The sequence below is a fragment of the Macaca thibetana genome, chromosome 6, assembly GCF_024542745.1.
Source record: "Macaca thibetana thibetana isolate TM-01 chromosome 6, ASM2454274v1, whole genome shotgun sequence".
Classification (NCBI taxonomy): Eukaryota; Metazoa; Chordata; class Mammalia; order Primates; family Cercopithecidae; genus Macaca; species Macaca thibetana.
Window position 1 is genome coordinate 120,332,131 of NC_065583.1, and position 20,862 is coordinate 120,352,992.

Below are 20,862 nucleotides of genomic sequence, written 5' to 3' on the forward strand. Positions count from 1 at the left end.
AAGGTCCTGAAGGATAGAATGGGGACAGAATTAAGAGCATGCATGGATCCATTTAGTGTGGAAAGGGAAAACCTTATTTCTCTGAAATACAGGACAAGAACAGAGATGAGTAGTGGTTTCAAATGAGGGATTAAAAGCTATTACATGTAAGAGGGCTTCTGTCCTCTCAGCACAAACGGGCTACTATACATATATTTTCTCCTCTGTAAAGTGATAAAAAATAGCAAGGCCAGTAGAACACAGCTCAAATAGTATTTATGTTAGTTAACTGATATGATGCATATAAACTGCTTAGAGTAGTATATACCACGTTATAAGTGCACAGAAAGGTTAGCTGTTTTTACTATCATTGCCATTACTATTTCCTATTGACAGTAAAGGAAAGTGAGGTAAAATTGTGAGCTTAAAAGTAACTTAAAGCTTTTTAATCACTTGTGGAATAGTATCGCGGAGAAACATTGAACCTTCCTTAAATGTAAATAGCATGATTCATGGAACATCCAGTCAAGATGACTAATCTTTTTTTCTAGTAACGCTCAACAGTCTAGAAGGTACAGAAGGCAGTGGGTATCAAGGTTTATAAAAGGTCAGGAATTGGAACTCTGGGGACCTGGTTGTTCTCATGAGTTCACATACCAAGATCAGGGTGAGCTAGGAAGTTTAAGTGGTAGGAAGATAATGGATTTAGGTAGAGAGGGGAAGTTGAGACAGTTTCAAGCCTCAGAGATAGAGCAGAATAAGAGAGCGTCAGGCACTGGGAGGCAGGGCTGGAGGTGACCAGGTCCACGACTTTGTCCTTCTAAAGTGAAGTGGAGGTGAATCTGAAGAAATTATCACTGTGATTAAGGTTGTTATTGAGGGCAACAGGACAAGCTAGCGTAGGAAGAAAAAGTTTGTTCCAGGTAGAAGATGTAGTTGTCTAATATTGAACAGCACAGATTTTGGAACATTAGCATCACCACAGAAAATCTGATTGAACATCACTGTACTAGAGGTACAGGAAAGTGAGAGGGTAGGGTCTTACAGAAAATGTTGGAGCAGAAGAAGCTATGCCAAATGAGGTTGTGAGCAACGATATTCTGTGTTTTTGACAATTTTGAAGCATTATTTATTATTTTAACATTTCTAAAATTTGGACGAGTCATGCAATTGATGTGCTCATTTAATAAGGTTAGTGTTTATTTTTCTCCTGAAAAACCATTAAACAATTAATAATCTCACAATCAGTGTCATCTTAATATCAATGAAATATGGTAAGAGCAAGGCCAAAGGAGGGGTTTTCATACTGGGTAGTGATCACAACGATAAAGAATCAGGACAAAAAGACTGAAGAGATGTGGTGATAATGGGATATGAGCTGAACTGAAAAAGAACTAGCCCCAAGATATTAGTCAGCACTTTGGAGGACTGATGAATTTGCCATGGTCTAAAGTACTTCTTTAAGTTCATAGCACCCGACTCTGTGTTTTCAGACCTTATGTTGTCCAAGAATTGGGCTGATGGTGAGTCTCAGGAGAATGAGGTCAGTCTTTCTAAAATAGTCTCCCAGGTGCTGATGTGCTTTGGCAACTACAGTAGGTCCTCCTTAAGACTGGGCATGGGAGAGGCAAATGTCGAAGAAAAATACCCCTCTTCTTTTGAGTGGAGAAAAGCAGAAGAAAGGGAGAGAGATCGTGGTGTGCCGAAAGCAAATAAAAAGCCAATGTGATCATCAGGATAACAATAGCCATACATTAAGGTAGCCAAGATCACAGACTTGAGATCTGAACTTGGATGGAGATGATGAGCTACACAGTTTTAGTCTCATCAAAAAGTCAGCTACATCAGATGGAACTGAAGTTGCTTTATTTTACTTTTTGATGCTGTAATAACTCTGGCATGACTTTTCACAGCAGGTTAGAATTAAGACCTTTTAAATGTGTCTCAAATGGTTATTGATACCTGCAATAATACATTTTCCCCCTGGAATTACATTTTTCTCTTAAAATATATGTGTATATGCATACATTCATGTATATAGTGTGTGGGTATGTGTGTGTGTGTGTGTGTGTATATATATACATGTACATATATATATATATATTTTAAGAAAATAGTGTAGCGGAAAGAACTCTGTTTTCTAAGTCAAAATAACTGATTTTGAACTTGGGGTCCAGTGAGCCACTTAATTTCAGGTTTAACTTCTGGCAAGTTTTATCTTCTGAAGCCAAAAGTCAGTTTCTTTTAAAAAGCGGCAATACTTATAACTCTTTTAAAGATCAGATGATATAAAAGATATGAAAATATAAACTATAACATATAAATATACTGAACTTTAAAGTGGTACAAATCTAAGTCATTAATGTTACTGATTGGAGTTCATTTCTCAGATTTCACATAGTTGTTGGGCACAGAAAATTTGCAAACTTTGGCTTTCACTCTTGCACAGCCTAATTTAGCATCATATTCTTGTTCTTTGCTGATTTATCAGGTAAGGAAAAAGTCAAGTACAATGATTTGGATGCCTCACTGCCAGGGAATGCTTGATAAATTAAAAGCCTGGCTTGCTAGGGACATTCTGACTACTGTTGTTTATAACCAAGATCTTTTGCAACCTTAGACTTCCCAGGAAAAGCCTGGGCTTTGTAGCTGCAGGAAGGAGAACAGGGAGGAAAGTATCTTTCAGATTTAATCCATGAGAAACTATTAGGAATTAGCCACTATGCTAAGGAATACCCAATCATTATTTTGATATTTTCGTAAGCTGAAGCATCACTTAGGGGCCTCACGGGTTTGCTTTCTGATCATATTCAAAGCCTTCACCTGGGTAAACTCCTATGAGAACCTATAATTCAGGGATGCTAAAGTCACCATGGTGACAAGAAGAACTCAGCTGGCTTCCTATTCAATGCATCTCAGATGAAGGTGCTCACTCCAGGAAACATAAAGGATAGCCATTAATTTTGAGCTTTTTGTGTGTGTGAAGCAAAGGGTAATGCTAATATACAACCTCTGGAATAGATCTGATCAGTTGCCCAGTCTCTGGGAGAGGGTGGTAATTGAAAAACTAGTAAGGGCAGGCCCTAATCTAAGAAACCAAATCTAAGACAGCCATCTGAAGTGTGAAGATGGAAACTGCAGAGCTGAGTCTCGATTTCATAGGCCTATAGCTCTAACTTGCCTAATTGAACTTTTACAATTGAACTTTTACAAAGAAAGTGGGGATTTATTTATACTCCCAACTCTAGGGGGGCACACAAAAGAGGAAATGAGGGTATAGGAGACTTCTCTAGGTTATCATAAGAAAGAAGTCTGACAATACAATACTCGTCCATTTATCTTTTTATAATAAACCACAAAATATTTAAGAGCTGTTGGAATTCTTTGTTACTTCCCCATGCTGGCTGTTTTTCCATTCCCTTCATCTCAATACTTTGCTGAGTAAAAGTGTTAAAATCAAAAATATCCCTACAATTCGTGACCTTGAGTGACTTCAGAATTCAGTTAGACAAAACAGACAACTGAGTTCTGTGGTTCTCAATCTTTGTACTTTTAAAAAGTGTTCATGCTTTGATTCTATCCACGAAGATCCTGATTTCACTGGGGTTGATGTGTTGAAAGATTTTATATCCACCAAATGACCCTAATGTGCAATCAGGGGTGAGAACCAAAGCCTTATTGTCTCATCTCTGCCTTCCTTAAATCCACTGACCTTGACTTCAGTTTTACCTTGGCAATTCACCTCCATGGCTACACTCTGAACCTTGTCATCAGCCAGAACTGCTCCAACCAACCTCAGAATCTTAAACTCAAATATCCCACACTCTTAGCATAGTTTCCTTTACTTCTAGCTCCTTTTATTACATTAAAGACCTAATAGTATTATTTCTAAACTGCTTTCTTGCTAACCCTTCATTGTTATCCTCATGAACCCAAATAGGAGATAACAAGCCAGGATTAATCCACCTGTGTGATCTCCCCATTTTTAACCCTTGTATTTCCAGAGGAAAACACAACCACTTACACTGGTGCTCCAGCAAGTTCATACTCTCTAGACCCAATTGGATGGAGCCTCAATGCTACCAAAATCCCATTCATGTTTCTAGTCAGCCTTGAGTCCTTTTCTCCCAATAAAAACCCTGTCTTTTGGTCACATAGACATTTCCATCCTATTTCTGTTTGAGGTGGAAACCTGCTCCTGTACCTTGAATCCCATCCGCTTCTGCGTTTTCAGTTGACTTGCTCCTTCATCTGCCACTTGTCTTGGATCACCAGCTTTAGCCTTGAACTAAGTCTTTAACATGGGCATTTAAACATACCTAAAACACTCCCTTCAAAAAGCAAAGCAAAACAACGCGAAAGCAAGTTTTCACGGGTCCCCCTTTGCCTACTGCCTTCCTCCAACAGCCAAAGAATTTTGAATCCTTACTCTTAATTTTGCACTTTCCTACACCAAATATACTGACATTTTTAGTGCTAAATCCAGGAAATTTTTTTTTTAGTCTTTGTTTTACTCAGATTCTCTTCAGTATTTGAAGAGTGTTGGCCACTCTCTGTGCTTAAAACAGTCTATTCCTCCATGGGCTCCTAGCTAACAGCCTGCAGTTTGTCAGTCTTCTTTGGGGTTTCTTTATTCTCTGCCTACCTCTGAAATGACAGTGTTCTTTTGTGTTTTGTCATCAGCCCTTTCTGCTCTTATCCCATATTCCAGAGGTATTTAACCATGGCTATGCATCAGAATCACCTGCAAAGCCTTTTAAAATGCAGCCATCCACTTGCTGTGCTAGATCATCTGAATCAGAATTACAAGGGAATGGGGTCCAGGCACCTAAGTTATTCAGAAATTCCACAGATGATTGTGATATGCTGGTGGTCTTCTTCACACCCATGCCTTCTCAGGCATTCCTGTTATCAGTCTTTCATCTGGATCCCCTAGACCCTAGGCTTATCTTTTAGATATGTCTACACAAGATGTCCAAACTCACTGATGTGTCCAAGAGAGCCTCCCTGCCTCCATCCCTTTCCCATCTCATCCAATCTGCTCTACCTCCTCCCCCTTTTCTCCTCCCCCATATTTCAGTCTGAATGAGTGACATCAGCTTTTATTAAATTGTACAAGCCAGAAACTTGATAATCATTTTGAATTGTTTTATTCATCCCTCATGTCCAATCAACTGTCAAGTCATATCAGTTTCACCTCTAGTATTCTCCAAAGTTTTTATATACATGGGTATTACTTTAGGTTAAGCTAAGTCAGTCTGTGTTGCTATAACAAAATACCTAAAACTGGATAATTTATGATGAACAGAAACTTATTTCTTACAGCTCTGGAGGCTGGAAAGTCCAATATCAAGGTGCCAGCAATTGCAAGGGCCTTCTTGTTGCAACATCATACGGCAGAAGGTGAGAGGGCAGGAGAGAGCAAGAAGGGACTGAACTTGCCCTTTGATAAAGGCACCAATGCCTTCCATGAGGCTGGAGCCCTCATGGCCTAATTACCTCTTGAAGGTCCCACCTCTTAATACTGTTACAATGACTATTAAATTTCAATATGCGTTTTGGAGGGGAGAAACATTCAAACCATAGCAGACACCATCATCTGTCTTCTGAAATATTACCACCACCTCCTGACTGTATCCTCTGTATTTAGCTTTGCTTACTCTCACTAATCTGTTTTTCACCCAATACTCAGAACATTTTTTTTTCTAAAGGATACATATGATAATATGTATTTCCTGCTTAAGACTTTTCAGTGACTATCTGTTGCTTTCAGAATAGAGCCCAAACTGTAACATTGCATATATGGCCCATCAAAACCCGACACCTGTTCTATTCTTTTGTCAGGTCCTCTCTTGCATTCTGCACACAGTTTTTATCACAATTCGCTGGGGTTCATGATTCTCTCTTGTCTTCGAGCCCTGTTGCTTTGCTCTTTTTGCCTAGAACACCCTCTTTCCATTGGCTCAGGTCTTACATCTTCCATTCCTGTCTAGGTAACCCCTCCTCATGTTCCAGCGCATATCTAATATACCACCTTTTAAAAGGATGTCTGCCTAAACCTGTAGAATGGGCTTAAGAGGGCTTCCCATATATTCTCATACTGTGTACAATGAAAATCTACTCATTGATTTACTTCTCTCTCCCACCTGACTTTATGTTCCCTTAACATAGAAACTTTTATGCATCGAAAAAAAATTTTTTATGTGACACATAAACTCTTGATGATTGTTGAAGGAATGAAATGAGGAGTATTCAGAACTGTTAGTAAAAAAAAAAAAAAAAAAAAAAGAAAAATCAGACAGTAATGATCAAGAGAGGCTTCATAAAGGGAAAGTCAGTAGTTGAAAAGCTACAAGTAGAAAGAGTTGACTGACTTGAAAAGAGGCCACTACTTAGTGAAAAGTACTTCATTGGTATGGTAGGAGTTGAAGTCAGAATGCAGGAAATTGAAGAATGAGTGGTGGATGAGTTTTCTGCTGAAACAAAGTATCACAAACTGAGTGGTTTAAACAGAAATGTGTTGTCTCACAGTTATGGAGGTGAGAATTCCACTATCAAGGTGTTGGCAGGGCCATGCTCCCTGTAAAGGAGCTAGGGAAGGAGCTGTTCCAGTTCTCTCTTGTAGCTTCTCGTAGTTCCTTTGCTTGTAGCACCATCCGTCCAATCTTCACGTGATGTTCCTTCTGTGGACATGTTTGTCTCTTCACATGGTGTTCTTTTTATAAAGGCACAAGGCACATTGGATTAGGGACCTACTCCCTTGCAATATGTTCTCACCTTCACTTAATGAATCAAACCTGCAACAACCCTATTTTCAATAAGGTCACATTCTCAGATAGTAGGAGTCAGGACTTCAATACATGAATTCTGGGGGAAATGCAATAAAGTGTGGCTGGACTTGGGTTTATTCATGGTGCTATTATTGTCAGACATTCGTAGATCAATATTAGCTTTTAATCTCTTATTTTAGAGTCTACATTGTAGCATAATATTTACTGTGGTTGTCATGGAAGAGAAGTTAGTAAATGACTTTCACTACACAGGGCTACCACACTGGTTTCCAAATTGAGCTCTTCAAGGTTGGAGACGGAGGACGATGGAGCTCCTCCACCATAGTACCCTCTCTTTGCCTAATTTACCCATAAGCAAAGCAAGGTTTGAAATCCACCTATCTAAAATAAGACTTTTAGGCATGTTGGAGGATATATTTTTAGTCATAATGTTGATAGCAAATAAGAAAAGAAGATACACTCTCAGCAATTGGAGACAAGAAAATCTGATGTATAATTTAAAAGAAGAAAATGACAAAAAGTACAAAATCTTATGTGCACTTATTACCTAATAGTTTAAAATCTTGGAGATTATCTATCTATCTATCTATCTATCTATCTATCTATCTATCTATCTATCTATCATTATTAGTTTTAAGTAATACACAAAGTTAAACCCTTCATTATCTTAATTGGAATATATAGAGAGGTATAGATATATATAGATATCCTTTCCCACACTGATTTTAGCTCTTGAAATGCATAGAATGGGAAAAAAATCAGAATTATAATCTCCATGGGAGCAACTTTATAGCAAAAAACACAGAAGCAATTCTATTTGAAACCTGCTAGAGTACAAAATTCTAGATTATCTTTAGCAGTTTACTTTTATTTTCATGGATAAAATTTGAAAAGACAAGGGCCAGTGACTCATTCTACCATTTGAGAGCATCACTAGGGAGCATGACATTTTCACAGAGACAGATATAAGGTGACTCGGAAATTTTTTGTAGGTAATTCCTATTCTTAAATTTAATATGAGTTACCAATTTGGAACACTGCAACATTATATTTATCACAGAGTTATAACTTTTAATGGTTTGAGGGATCATAGATCTGACCACATCAATATATGACTCATTTTCAAAATACAAAGTGCTGAAACACCAAAATACTGAGCTGAATTCTTTAAAACTTTAAAGCTGAAAAACGACTCATGTGTACATAAAGTGAAATAACAAACCACCTAGTGTAAATGGCTGCATTTTTGAAATTCCATTGTAATTCATAATCTAAAATATTGTTTTAAAAAGCCTGCATATTTGGAAATGGGTGTAATTTGCATTAAAATCAGAAGACATTATTTCTTGGTTATCCTACTAAGACAGATTGTGGATGCATATGGAAAATACGTTTACTTTCTCTAGACTCCTAGAAGGCCATTTTGAGGACTTCTGTGATAATTCACTAAATAGATAGAAAACTGCCTATACCTATACTTTTCTATAAGATAGTCCTCTTTTGATCTAACCTCATTTCTGTTTAGCTAACTAGCTAGTCAGGAGTGTAAGGTAGGCTGTATAAAGAATTTTAAACTTACTAGGGTCACATTCAAAGTAAGCCTAGAGTAAAATCTGGAGATCAGATTACCCCAGCTACTGAGACTGAAATGTGAACTGTATTGTTGAAGAGCTTTTCTTCCTCACAATTCAAGGAAACATGAAGACTGGTGATATAAGAGCAAATGCAGACACTTTTGGTCACTGTTAGCTTGTGTTGAATGTGCTGACTGAGTCTCTGTCCATCCTGAAAATATTGAGGAGTCAGCAAAACGTATTTGAGTCTTTACCGAAACACTTTTTCTTAAATGTTTCATAGTCATGAGTATTTCATGGGGAATTTAATCTATGTGCCCATGATTCATTTACACTAGTCTCATCAAAATGACATAGGGAGATATTGAATGGCTAAGAATCCTTAAAGTTTAAGAGGCCATTTAAGGCTTTTATTTCTGAACCAGAAAGTCATAGTGTACCAGGACTACTCACAATTCAAACCTACCAGGGTTCAATTTTGTTTTGTCTAATATATCAGGAAACCTTGGTATTTGATTCATAACTTCTAACCTCAAAATGCTGGTCTAAAATATGTATATATATTAATGAAGTCCAGATAAGAAGTGCATGGCTAGAATGGGAATGTTCAACATAAAAATATCCCAGCCAGGCACGGTGGCTCATGCCTGTAATCCCAGCACTTTGGGAGGTTGAGGCCTGCAGATTGCTTGAGCTCAAGAGTTTGAGACCAGCCTGGGCAACATGGCAAAACCCTGTGTCTACAAAAAATACAAAAATTAGCAGGGTGTGGTAGTGCGTGCCTGTAGTCTCAGTTACTCAGGAGGCTGAGGCCTGAGAATTGCTTGAGCCTGAGAGGTGGAGGTTTCAGAGCCGAGATTGTGCCACTGCACTCAGGCCTAGGTGATAGAGAGGACTCTATTACACACACACACACACACACACACACACAAATGAAAGCCACGTTTTGAATAACTAAATTTGAATATCAGCACAGTGGCCTGAGGATGTATGAATTTACAGATAAATGCCTTCCTATCAGTTGAAAAATAACTAGTGCTTTAAAACTTTTCATCCATTAAAGGAAAGTCATGCTGAATTACTCCTTTGGTGTTGTACGATATTCTACAGTTTTTAAAATGCTTTAAAATACATAATTTTGTCTGATTAGGTAAATAGGATTGGTATTATTCCGTCTATTTCTAAAAGGGGAAAATATAATTACATACAACTTTGTATGTTGTTGCTTTAGGTGTAGTAATATAAACTGTTACAGTTCTGAGCTATGATTGTATGAAATAGTAGAAGCAATGCTGCATATATCCCACATAGCTCTATTTTATTTTTAAATTCACTTTTCTCATACTTGTAAGAAATCTTTGACTTTGGTTTTAGTTAAAAGATAAAACAAAGCAAAATTGTAATTTCTGTGATAATACAAAACTAGAATATTATCATTGGCATAAAATTCAGTTCTAATTTTTCTCCAAAATAAGATACTTACTCCAATATAATTCTCTTCCTTCTTAATTTTACGTATTTGCATTTTAAAGCAGCCTATTCCTATGGGGCTAATCTCAGGGCAGAGTATTCTTTGAACTTAATGTGTGCTCCCCAGTCAGGTCAAGTCCAGTCAGGGCAGTGACTAAGAAATGGGTCAGAACTTATTTAAATTGTGCAGTTGTCTGGAAAAAAGTTCAATTTATATAATATGTGAATATGTGAATGGAGAATGGCTTCCTCCTTAATGTATAAACTGTAACTCAAAATATTCATTTTTTAAAAAAAATTTGAGCCAAGTATTAAAATAATCTTCATTGTGAAGCACTACTAAACTGATTTAATGGCAATCTTAATGTAATTTAATTTTGGTTCACTGATATGTGATCAGTTAATCTTGAAGATTTCATAATTTCTGGCATTTGTTCTTTCCCCTTTTGTTTCTGTCTCATAAATTGATCAATTCTCCAAAATATGCAAATTAAATTTAATGTTAATCTGTACATAAGTCGAGGCATGTGAATCTCATGACCAAATAAATATTACAAAGCAGGTGTCTCTACACTGATGCCTAATACCTACCATTTAGAGAAGACACCTCTCTTCCCCAGGGTCTCAAGGCATCTCATTCCCCTGGCTTTCCCCCTTTTCCCTTGAGGACTCTATATCCTCTTTTGCTGCATCCTCCTCAGCTTTTCAAAGTCTTAGCATTGACATGTCCCAAGCTTAGTCCTTGCAGTCTTCTGTCCTCCTTCTGCGTATCTCTTACACTTCATCTAATCACAAGACTTTAAAGTCTATATGCCATTGTCAAGTCTCTACTGATCTGGATCTCTCCTCTGATACAGACTTTCATATTCAACTGCCTTCCTGCCATTTCCACCATGATGTCTCCTCTATACCTGAAACCTAACATGTCCAAAACCAAAGTCTTGCTGTTTCCCAGCAAACTTGCTCCTCCTGGAGCCTTCCTGATCTCAGGCCAAACTTTGCTGTTGTCTTTGACTCTTCTCTTCTTCTCACAATCCCAATTCCAATCCAATCAGCAAATCCAGCCAGCATTCTTTCAAAATATAACCCAGAAGTTGCCCATTTCTCACCATCACCATGGCTACCAGCTTGGGCCCGGTGATCGTCTTCCCCCCCGTGCTGCTGCACCACCTCCTGACCAGTGTCCCTGCTTCAGCCTGTTTCCCACTCATCAGCAGAGTGAGGCTGCTCCAGTCTAGGTGGCATCAGATCACTTCTTTGCTCAGAATACTTCAGTAACTTCTGATTTTCCTCAAAATGAAATTGAAGGTCTTTATAATAATCTACTAGTTGTTCCTGTGGCCTTTCAGATTCAGCTCCTACTCCTCTTCCTCTGGTCCAGTCACTCTGGTCTCCTTCCATTCCCACAACTGTCCAAGCAAAGTCCTGCTTCACGTACTTCATGCTTTCAAGTCCTTCAACCAGAACCTGCATCAGCCTGATATGCCCTTGTTTTCTTTCCTCACCTCTTTCCATCCTTTATTCGGATATCTTCAGAGTGAGGCTATCCTTTTATTTTGTTTTTAATAATTATATCTTCACCATGCCTGTTCCTGGCATTTCCCATCCCCTCTTCTTTTTAAATTGTTCTTCCTGCAACCTATTATCATATAATCCATATACAGATTTTACTTTTTCTTTTTGCTTGTTTTTAATCTCTCCTACCACAACTAAAGAGTCCTAGTTATTTCATAGTTCACTGCTGTATTCCTGGCCTTTAGAGTTGTTCTTAGAATATGGGGACAGTCAATAAAAATTTGTTGAATAGATAAATGATTACTGTCTGTCTTCCTCTCCTTAGGTAGAAGCAGGCTATATAAAATATAAATTATTGGATTATCAGACTTGCCCATATTTATATTCAAATATGTTATTCCAACTTGGTTGTTGGAATATGTAAAAAAAATTATAAGAACATCCATTTTTAAAGGATTAAACAAGCAGTAATTTTTTTTCCAAATCTAAAAAAAAACCCCACAGTGTCAATCAAGGAATCAGAATATATATTGAATTAATTGTTTCTAGGTCATTAATGAACTTGACTGTGCTATTGCTCTCAAAGCACTAAAAATAGCTGATATCGAACCAAAGGTCCTTCATGATCCTTGAAAGTTCCTTGCAGTTCTAAAGAAAAACTCAAGCTTATAGGAAGAAGTTTTAATGAGACATTGTGCTGTTCAGGAGAGACAAAATCATAGTTTCTAACCTCAGGGGCATTGATAAAATAATGGAGCAAAAGCTCTAGGGAAATTAGTTTTTAGGAAGTGGAATCTGGTGGCTCATTGCACATTCTAAACAGCATCAGAGTAAGAATGACAGTCTGGCTGATTGGCTTTAGTGATGTGGATAGATTGGGCTGCAATATTATCAAAACTGGATTGAAATCCCTCAATATCAATGAAGTTTTACAAAGGTATAAGGACTACTGGGCTACAGTTCATTTTAGGACTTCATTTAAGTGAGAAAGGCAAGTAGGCCAAAGTGAGATCAGGACAATTTCAGGATTGAAATTTTAATCAGTGAAGCTAAGTAATCTTAAATTTGTTCTTGTATCTATCCTGATTTGATCAATCCACAAATATTAATATTTATGGAACATTTACTGTGTACCAGGCACTGTGCTAGGGAGATTGTATAACAGTGACCACAGCAGATGTAAACCCTGCCCTTAAGAAGTTTGTATCCTAGTGTGGAGATGGGCATTCAGACAGATAAATGAATATACAAGTACAGATTGTGATGAGTGTTAGAAGGGAAAATACAAGGGTGCTAGGGGAGAGAACAGGAGCCACATGAGTTAAACCAGGGCTATCATCTGACTCCTAGTGTCCTCCCAAAATTCTTATTTTGAAATCCTAACCCCCAGGATCATGGTATTAGGAAGTAGGGCTTTGGGGCAGTCATTAGAGGTCATGAGGGCGGGGTTCTTACGAATGGAATTAGTGCCCTTGTAAAAGAAGCCTGGATCCTTTTCCTCTTGAGCCATGTGAGCTTACAGTGAAAAGAGAGTTGTCCATCAACAAGGAAGCAGACCATTACCAGATATCCAATCTGCTGATGCCTTCATCTTGGACTTCTTAGCATCTAGGATTGTCAGCAATAAATTTCTATTTCTAAGTTACTCAGGTATTTTGTTACAGCATCCTGAATGGACTAAGACAACCAGGTTGTCATTAAAATCCACCCTGAAGGTTCAGTACGAATCCATGATGTATTTGAATAAGATTTGTATGTGAATCCTCTGTAAGGACATCCAGATTTGTGGTCTAGATCCCACTTCTTTCCACTTTCTAGGGGTACCTTGTACCCCTAACCCCTGTTTCTTTCTGCCAGCATTTTCTGTTTTTCTCCACTGACTCTTTACCTTCTGCCATTATCAAGTTTTACCTATTTCGAAATATAAATACCACATTTAATTATTCTCCATAGCCTTACAGATTTCATGCCTTCACCACTCAAAACCTCACGTAGTCTCCTCTTCCCCCTCGTTTACTTATTGTTTCGTTGAGGTGTATTTCAATGGGTTTGAGGCATGATCCCATCCAAAGGACTAATGTGCATATACTCAAAATGTTAATTCAGCTGAACTGCTCACATTTTTGCTTCATTGCCCATGTCTTTTTGCACTGAATTATAAGCCACTAAACCTTGAATCAATGAATATGTTAAAATGTGATTTGTATAGTATCTAAAAACATGTGGCAGTTGAGAATGGATTAATCCATTCTAGACCAAAATAAGGTCCTGGAGAAAGGATTTTAAATTCTTGAGCTGAAAACTGATCAAGGTGGAACCACATAATGCCACATGATACAGTGTGATGTCAGATAGATTATTGTAACAAACACATAATTAATTAACTAGTAATGAAGTAATAGGGTTTTGGATGTTTAATCTTCAAGCTGGCAGATATAAATTAGGTCACATTAAAATCAGTTCTCCAGTCCCAATAGCTCTATGCTCATCTTCTCCAGCATAAACCTCAGTAACTCACACAACCTCTCTCACTTTGCATCTCTGAGACTCTGGGGGGCGCCTTTCAATTGCCCCTGCATGGATCTGCCCAGGATGTCGCTTTGTACTGGTCTCTACTCTACCAGTGACCTAGACCCATGTTCATTAGTCTCTTGATTGCCTAACAACAGACACCAACCAGTTTGTTCCAGCTATGAACATTCTCTGTTGTATCTAGGGCAGTACCGGAACACTATTCACCTGTAGAGTAGAAAGGAGAGTACATCTCCCTTCTTATTCTCTCAGGGGAAGCTAATAGCTGTGCTGCTTCTTGAGCTCTCAAATTCTAGGAAAAAAGTTCTTTCAGATCTTACACACAACCCTTTGTATTTCCACGATATGATTAGGAGAATTCGTGTGCCACTCACCACAATCTGTCAAGAACCACTACACTTTTCAGGAAGCTCAGGGTTTGTGGCTGAGGTTCGGGTTATTCATACCAGATTCCTTTCTTCTGTAGACTGAATTCTTAGAGACCTACTTTCTGTTGGGCTACAGGAACAACACCAAAAGCTCAGTTGCTTAAGAGAGTAAAAGCTTATTTCTCACTCAAACTACATGTTCATGACAGGTTTGTGGTGGAGGGAGAGGGTTCTTCTCTTCACTTCGGAACACAGTTAATGGGAGACACCACAGTCGGGAAAGTTCCCAGTCACTGTGGCAGAAGACAGGGCACTTCATACACAGACCTCAATGGTTTCTGCCAGAAGTGACATGTATTGCTTCTGCTCACATATCATTTTTCTTTTTAGTCTTGTTTCATCAAATCATAGTGATATTCAAATTAACAATACATACATATATGTGTGTGTACATATACAAATTAGAGAGATAGACATTGTTTTTAGTGCTGCTCACATTTTATTTGCCAAAGTAAGGTTACCATGCCTAACTTCAAAGGGGCAGGAAAGTGCAATCTTGTCATGTGCCTTGAAGAGGGAGAACCGAGAATGGTGACGAACACCACCAATGATGAGTACACCTTCTTTCTTGAAGTTTTGTATCTATATCCTTCTACTTCCCATCCAATCCTGCCTTTTATGACATATCTCTCTACATATGATCTTCAGTCATGTAAATAATTGCTCAGAATTTCTCCATATTAATTAGTGGTTCTGGCTAAGGGTCTCTCATGAGTTGTTGGCTTGGGCTACAGTCATCTCAAGGCTCAGCTGCTTCCTCAGTGACTAAGATAGTTGTTGGAAAGACTCAGCTCCTTGCCATGTGGGCCCCTCTATAGGGCCAACCACAGTATTATAACTTGTATCCCCTAGAGTGACAGATGAGAGAGACAGGCAGATAGAGACAGAGACAAAAGACAAGAGAGACATCCCAAGACAGAAATCAAACACAGTCTTTCGTAATCTCTTCTTGAAAGTGACATGTCATCACTTATGTCTGATAACCATCCTGGGATAAAGTGGGAGGGGGACTCTACCAAGATGTATGTTAAATGCCAGGAGGTGGGGGACTTCATGGAAGCTGGCTGCCACTCCCATTCAAGAAGGCTACTTACTCTTACGTAAACCTTGGCTGCCAAAAATTGCTGTCTAAATCACAGGTTCTTCCAAGTAGCATACCCAGTACAGGGTAAATGCAACTTAAAACTACTCTCAAGGGGGTCACTTCATTTAGACTAGTGTTGGTCTTCTCCTATGCAATTAAATGGTTCTTGTGTCTTATCATTTTCAATGTCCAATATCCAAGGAAGTACATGCACTCATCCGCAGAACATTTTCTTTATTTTTAATGTTTTCATGCTGTTTTTAAGCCCCTTGTGTTTAGGTGGTTGTTATACTTGAAATGTTAGCAGACATAATACACAGCAAATAAATTCCTGATGGTTTTGCTTACCCTCTTCTCTAGAAGCATGAGCTGTGTGAGCTAAGTATGACTTTAAATAGGACATAGGGAGGAATTAGAAATAGTGGCAAAGTGGCAGAAACCCCACATTAAAATCCATCCTAGTCAGCACTCTCTGATTTCACATACCAGGGTTCTTTTTGGATTAATGAAAAAATTGTTGAAACGTATTAAAGGAGAAATGCAATTCTGTAGAGAGAACACAGTTCCTGTTTGGAGGGAGGGTATGGCCACTATAGTAACAAATTAGGGGAATGCATGTGTTAATTTTTATGCAGTCATCGTCTTATTGAGCACAAGTAGAGAGGTTTATTTTCTTTCCTTTGTTAATTGTTCTCACAGAAATAAACCACACTGTGTAGGAAACTAGGCACTCTTCCCTTCCTACTCCTGCTATTGAAAGAGCTTTATCTATGGAAATCCTCAAATCAGCTTCTTCTTATTGTTCCAGTGATGTCTCTTGGATTAATTCAGACAAACTGTGCAGTGTAACCAATGCAGACAGTATGTTAGAAGCACATGGATAGCTTGCTTCCTTTTCATTCCTTCTTCCTTTATTGTTTCTGCATTGTGGTTCCTTGTATCCTACCATCTTGAATCTCTTATACCTCTAAGTATAGTATGCTCACTATATGCAAGGTTTCTTGTCCCACCTACCCCCTGCTGCCTCCTGTAGTGACATCTCACTTCATTCCCAAGAAAAACATTGCCCTCCCCTCCAAGCTCACTGTGTTTGCATTTCTCTGCTCTTTTCCTCTCTCCTTGGCATGCTGGTTTAATCAATTTTACCAAATGACTTTCCTGGCAGCTGTAAAAAGAAAACCCAGAGCAAGTTAATAGCAATCTAATACTGCACTTTCTGTCATTTCTCTAAAACGTAGAGAACTCTTTGGTCATTGGATTGATTTTTAATGATCTAAATGATCAGATGTTTCAACGCTGCACTGCAGCAGCCTGATAATAAATAGGAAAGGGGAGGGGCACGGATGCTGGGCACTCACTCAATGCTAGATGAATAATCCCAAAACAGCAGCCAAGGAGACAAGATAAAATGTCAGCCTTTGCCAAATCATATATTAGCATTTTTAAACAAAGACACCTCTTTATTTTGATATTGCACATGAGGAACTAAAACAAAATGTTTTTGATGAGGGTTTAGGAAGTCATCAATAGGGTTAGGAATCAAATTACAGCCTAATTCTATGCGTATCTTTTGACATAAGCAGAACGTCAGTAAAGTACCTCCCAATATCTGTAAATAGCCTCTTGGCATCTGAAACGTAGGGAAAAATATTGGTTACTTTTTAACCAAAAGGCACTAAAACTTCCCAAGGTATATGAAACCAGTAAATTATCAAACATGTCCCTTTTGCCCCCTTCTGTAAGAAAGAAATAGGAAACAAAATAGAGACAAATATAGGGAAAATAAACAATTAAATAATATTATGAATTCATTGTAAGACTTGCTAACTGGCTGTGTAACTTAGGATGATTTGCTTAACTATTCTGTGCTTTGTTTTCCTCGCTGTAAAATGGACAAACTAGTAGTACTTTTGTGGAAGATTAAATGAGGAAAGGTGAGTCAAGTATTGAGCACAGTGCCTGGCATTTACTACTTATGAAGGTTATGTTCTTTATTACTCCATCTACTCTTTCCATAATTGCATCCCCTCCAACCAGTGCTGTCCGGCCCTCTCCAAATCCACAGAACAATTCTGGTCTCCCAGTGTGGTGGGCAAAGTTGGGTTTTGGAGTGCAAGCACAGCTCAGCCATTTACTCTCCAGGTCCATGGGCAAGTCACTGAACCTCTCTAGGTTCCTCAGATTCATCATCCATAAACTGGGGGATGTTAGTACATGCTTTATAAGGTTATTGTATTAAAGGAAATAACTTGTCTAAGTCTCAGTGCACAAATTCTTCCCCAGAAGAGACTTGAAAAAAATATTAACTTTATTTCACTCTCCCCCTGCTGCCATTTCCAATGTGCTGTTGCATGTTTCTCAATGGTATGTGGAAGGAAGCTAATTAGTTTCTGTGTTAATTGTTAATTGAATTCCTTCAATTAATACAATGTATTCTTTTGAGAAGCTCAGCTCAATTTATAGTGCTAGAAGAAACATACAAATACAGAATTTATCCTAGTTGATCTGGGGTTCACACAGATGAAAGGGTGTTCTCCTAGCACATTCCTCTGAGAATACTGTAACACTCTTACTTCATGTATATTCATGTGTATACATATGTATATATCTATATATGTCTGTATTTACACATGAATAGATGAATATCAACTCTTCTTATTTAGTATAGTTCTCCCTGAAAAAGAAGGTACTATTTTATTTTTAAATATTGGATCTTATTTTTAATATTGGATCTATCTATAGATATTCAATGTCCAATATCCAAGGAAGTACATGCACTCATCCACAGAACGTTTTCTTTATATCTATAATAAAGTAGCCAAGTTGGGCTGATTACCTGTCTAATGAATTTCCCTTTTAGATGGATTAGTTCCATTTAGTCTGTTTCATAGCCCAGATCAGACAGTTCACTAATGAATACACTTAAATTCATGTCACTTTGGTCCAGGTGGGGTAACTAAGGCCCAAACCCACTTCTGGTGAAAGTGACCCAGAGGTACTCTTCGCTGATGATATCAGGAGCATGGTCTTTGTAACTGGAAGACACTGTCTCCCATCTCCCCGTTTGTTATTGCAAGAAAATTAGATTCTCGTTGAAATAATAGGCCCAAGAATTATAGTAACAGGAGTTTGAACCCCTGTTTGAGAATTTTTGTACTCCTGGGATAAATGAGATCCATTTAAGCTTATAATGACAGTGCTTTCTACATTTTTTTGATGCTAGAGAAAGTCTGGTAGCAAAGCAAAGCTTTGTATATACCATGGGAGGCAGGGTTGGAGAATAAAAGAAGAAAGAGAGACTTAAGAACAAAATTGTGTTTGATGGTATGTTAGATTTATTTTAAATACTTTGAGTCTGTAGAAATAACAAATTATTATCTGAAATATAAATAAGAAATATTTATATTTGGAAAGTTGATAAAAGTCAATTACTGTGTAAAATGTTCACAAATTTCAAATAGACAGAAAAAAATAAACTTTTGTATTGCCAATTATTGAATACTGATTTTTACCTTTGGAAATAGCAAATCAGTTACAAATTTTATAAATCTATATAATTGTCTTTATACAAAAAATAATATTCTGATCTTTTGTCAGCCAATATGCAGTTTTAAGCACCTTCAACCCAATTATATGTTTAGGGGTTTGGAAGTTACTAGGGAGGAGGTAGAAAGGTCTGACCTTCTCCCCAGGAATTTAGTATCTGGTCAGAGAGAAAGAAACAGACTTTTGTTGTTGTTTTGTTGGTCTTATAAGCAGCGCCAAAATGAATGTGGGTGTGTATGTGTGTGTGTTTGTGTGCACTTGAACAATCATTTTTGTAGGATAAACTCTTACAAATGGAATTATTCTGAAATGGTATGTATGGTTTACATTTTTAAAAATTTGCTAAAATTGTACTCCAAAATGTCTCTCCCAATCCATGTTTCTAACAACTGTATGAGGGTGTACTGTTTCCCGCCACCTCACAATCACTGCATATTTTTAGTCTTTAAAAAAAAAAAATCTTAAACCAATGTGATAAGCAAAATACCTCATTGTAGTTTTATTTCTTTTTGGTTATCAGTGAGATTGAAGATCTTTTCAAATGGCTTTTGACTGTTTATAGTTACCCTTCTGTGATGCTTATTTGCATCCATGTCCCATTTTTCTTCTGGGTTATTGGTCTTACTCTAATTTATAGACTCTCTTTCAGGCAAATGATACCAAAACCATACCATGGATGTTTACAGTTGACCCTGCCAGCTTACGTTGCATTAGTAATTGCTTCTTAGAAGCTTATGTTATTCATCCTTCTCATATTGCTACACTGCTGTTTTCTTACTTCCCTAATTTAAAATTCTCACCATTGCAGTCAGCAGGTTAAATGGCAAACATTTGAGGAATCAAGAGAATCACCTATGCATTGAGTACTTGCATGTGCTACATTATTTAATCTATACCCTCTAATGTAACCCTGAATAAATCTAGGAAATATGTAACATTGTTGTTTTCCAGATGAAAAAATTAAGATTCGATTAAGGTTGGGAAATGAGACTAAGGTAAATAAAGTGGTAATAAGAGACTCAGGTCAGTCTGATGATACTAAAGGCCTGTGCTTCTTCCACAAAACCATGCTTTCTTCAGAAAAACTGTTATTACAACACTGTATTCAAACATACAGCATGTCTTGCTATACAGCTAAGTAAATTTTAAAATTACATCTATATTTTTAACTTTCCAGTAAAACTGTGTATTTATCATTTACAACATGATGTTTTGAAGTATATATACTTTGTAGACTGACTAAATCTAGAAAATTAACATGCATTAACTCACATGGTTATTTTTGTGATGAAAACAGTTAATATCCACTCTGTTAGCATTTTTCAAGAATGCAACATATTGTTACCGACTAGAATCGCCATACTGTACAATAGATTTCTTGAACTTACTTTTCCTATCTAACTGAAATTTTGTTTCCTTTGATCAATATCACACTTGCACCTCTATTTCCAGTTGCCCTAGCCCCAGGTAATTACCATTCTAATCTCTAGTTCTGTGAGCTTAACTGTTTTAGATTTCACATATGAATGAGATCATGCAGAATTTATCTGGATATATACCTAATAGTGGGATTGCTGGATCATATGGTAGTTCTATTTTTAATTTTTCAAAGAACCTCCATACTGTTTTTTATAATGGCTGTACTAATTTACATTGCCATCAAGAGTGTACAAGGGTTCTCTTTTCTCCACATTCTTGCCAACACTTAATATCTTTTGCCTTTTTGATAGTAGCCATTCTAACAAGTATGAAGTGATAACTCATTGTAGTTTTAGTATGCATTTTTCTGATAATTAGTGATGTTAAATAGTTTTTCATTTATCTGTTGGCCATTTGTAAGTCTTTTGAAAAATGTCTTTTTAGTTCCTTTGCCCATTTTCCAATAACGTTATTTTCTTGCCCTTGAGTTGTTTGAGTTCCTTATATTTTTAGATATGAATTCC

At 37.4% G+C, this 20,862-nt stretch overlaps 1 protein-coding gene and 1 long non-coding RNA gene across 8 annotated transcripts in view; both read left to right on the plus strand.

Moving 5' to 3' along the window:
• The window catches only part of LOC126957000 (uncharacterized), a 29,538-nt gene extending 23,265 nt beyond the window's left edge, over positions 1–6,273 (plus strand). Inside the window, exon 2 of the long non-coding RNA XR_007726625.1 lies at positions 4–6,273. This is a non-coding gene — a long non-coding RNA (uncharacterized LOC126957000). The remainder of the gene's footprint in view (positions 1–3) is intronic.
• PDE4D (phosphodiesterase 4D) overlaps positions 1–20,862 on the plus strand; it is a 1,590,976-nt gene that overhangs the window by 935,894 nt on the left and 634,220 nt on the right. The gene's annotated exons all lie outside the window — the stretch shown is intronic.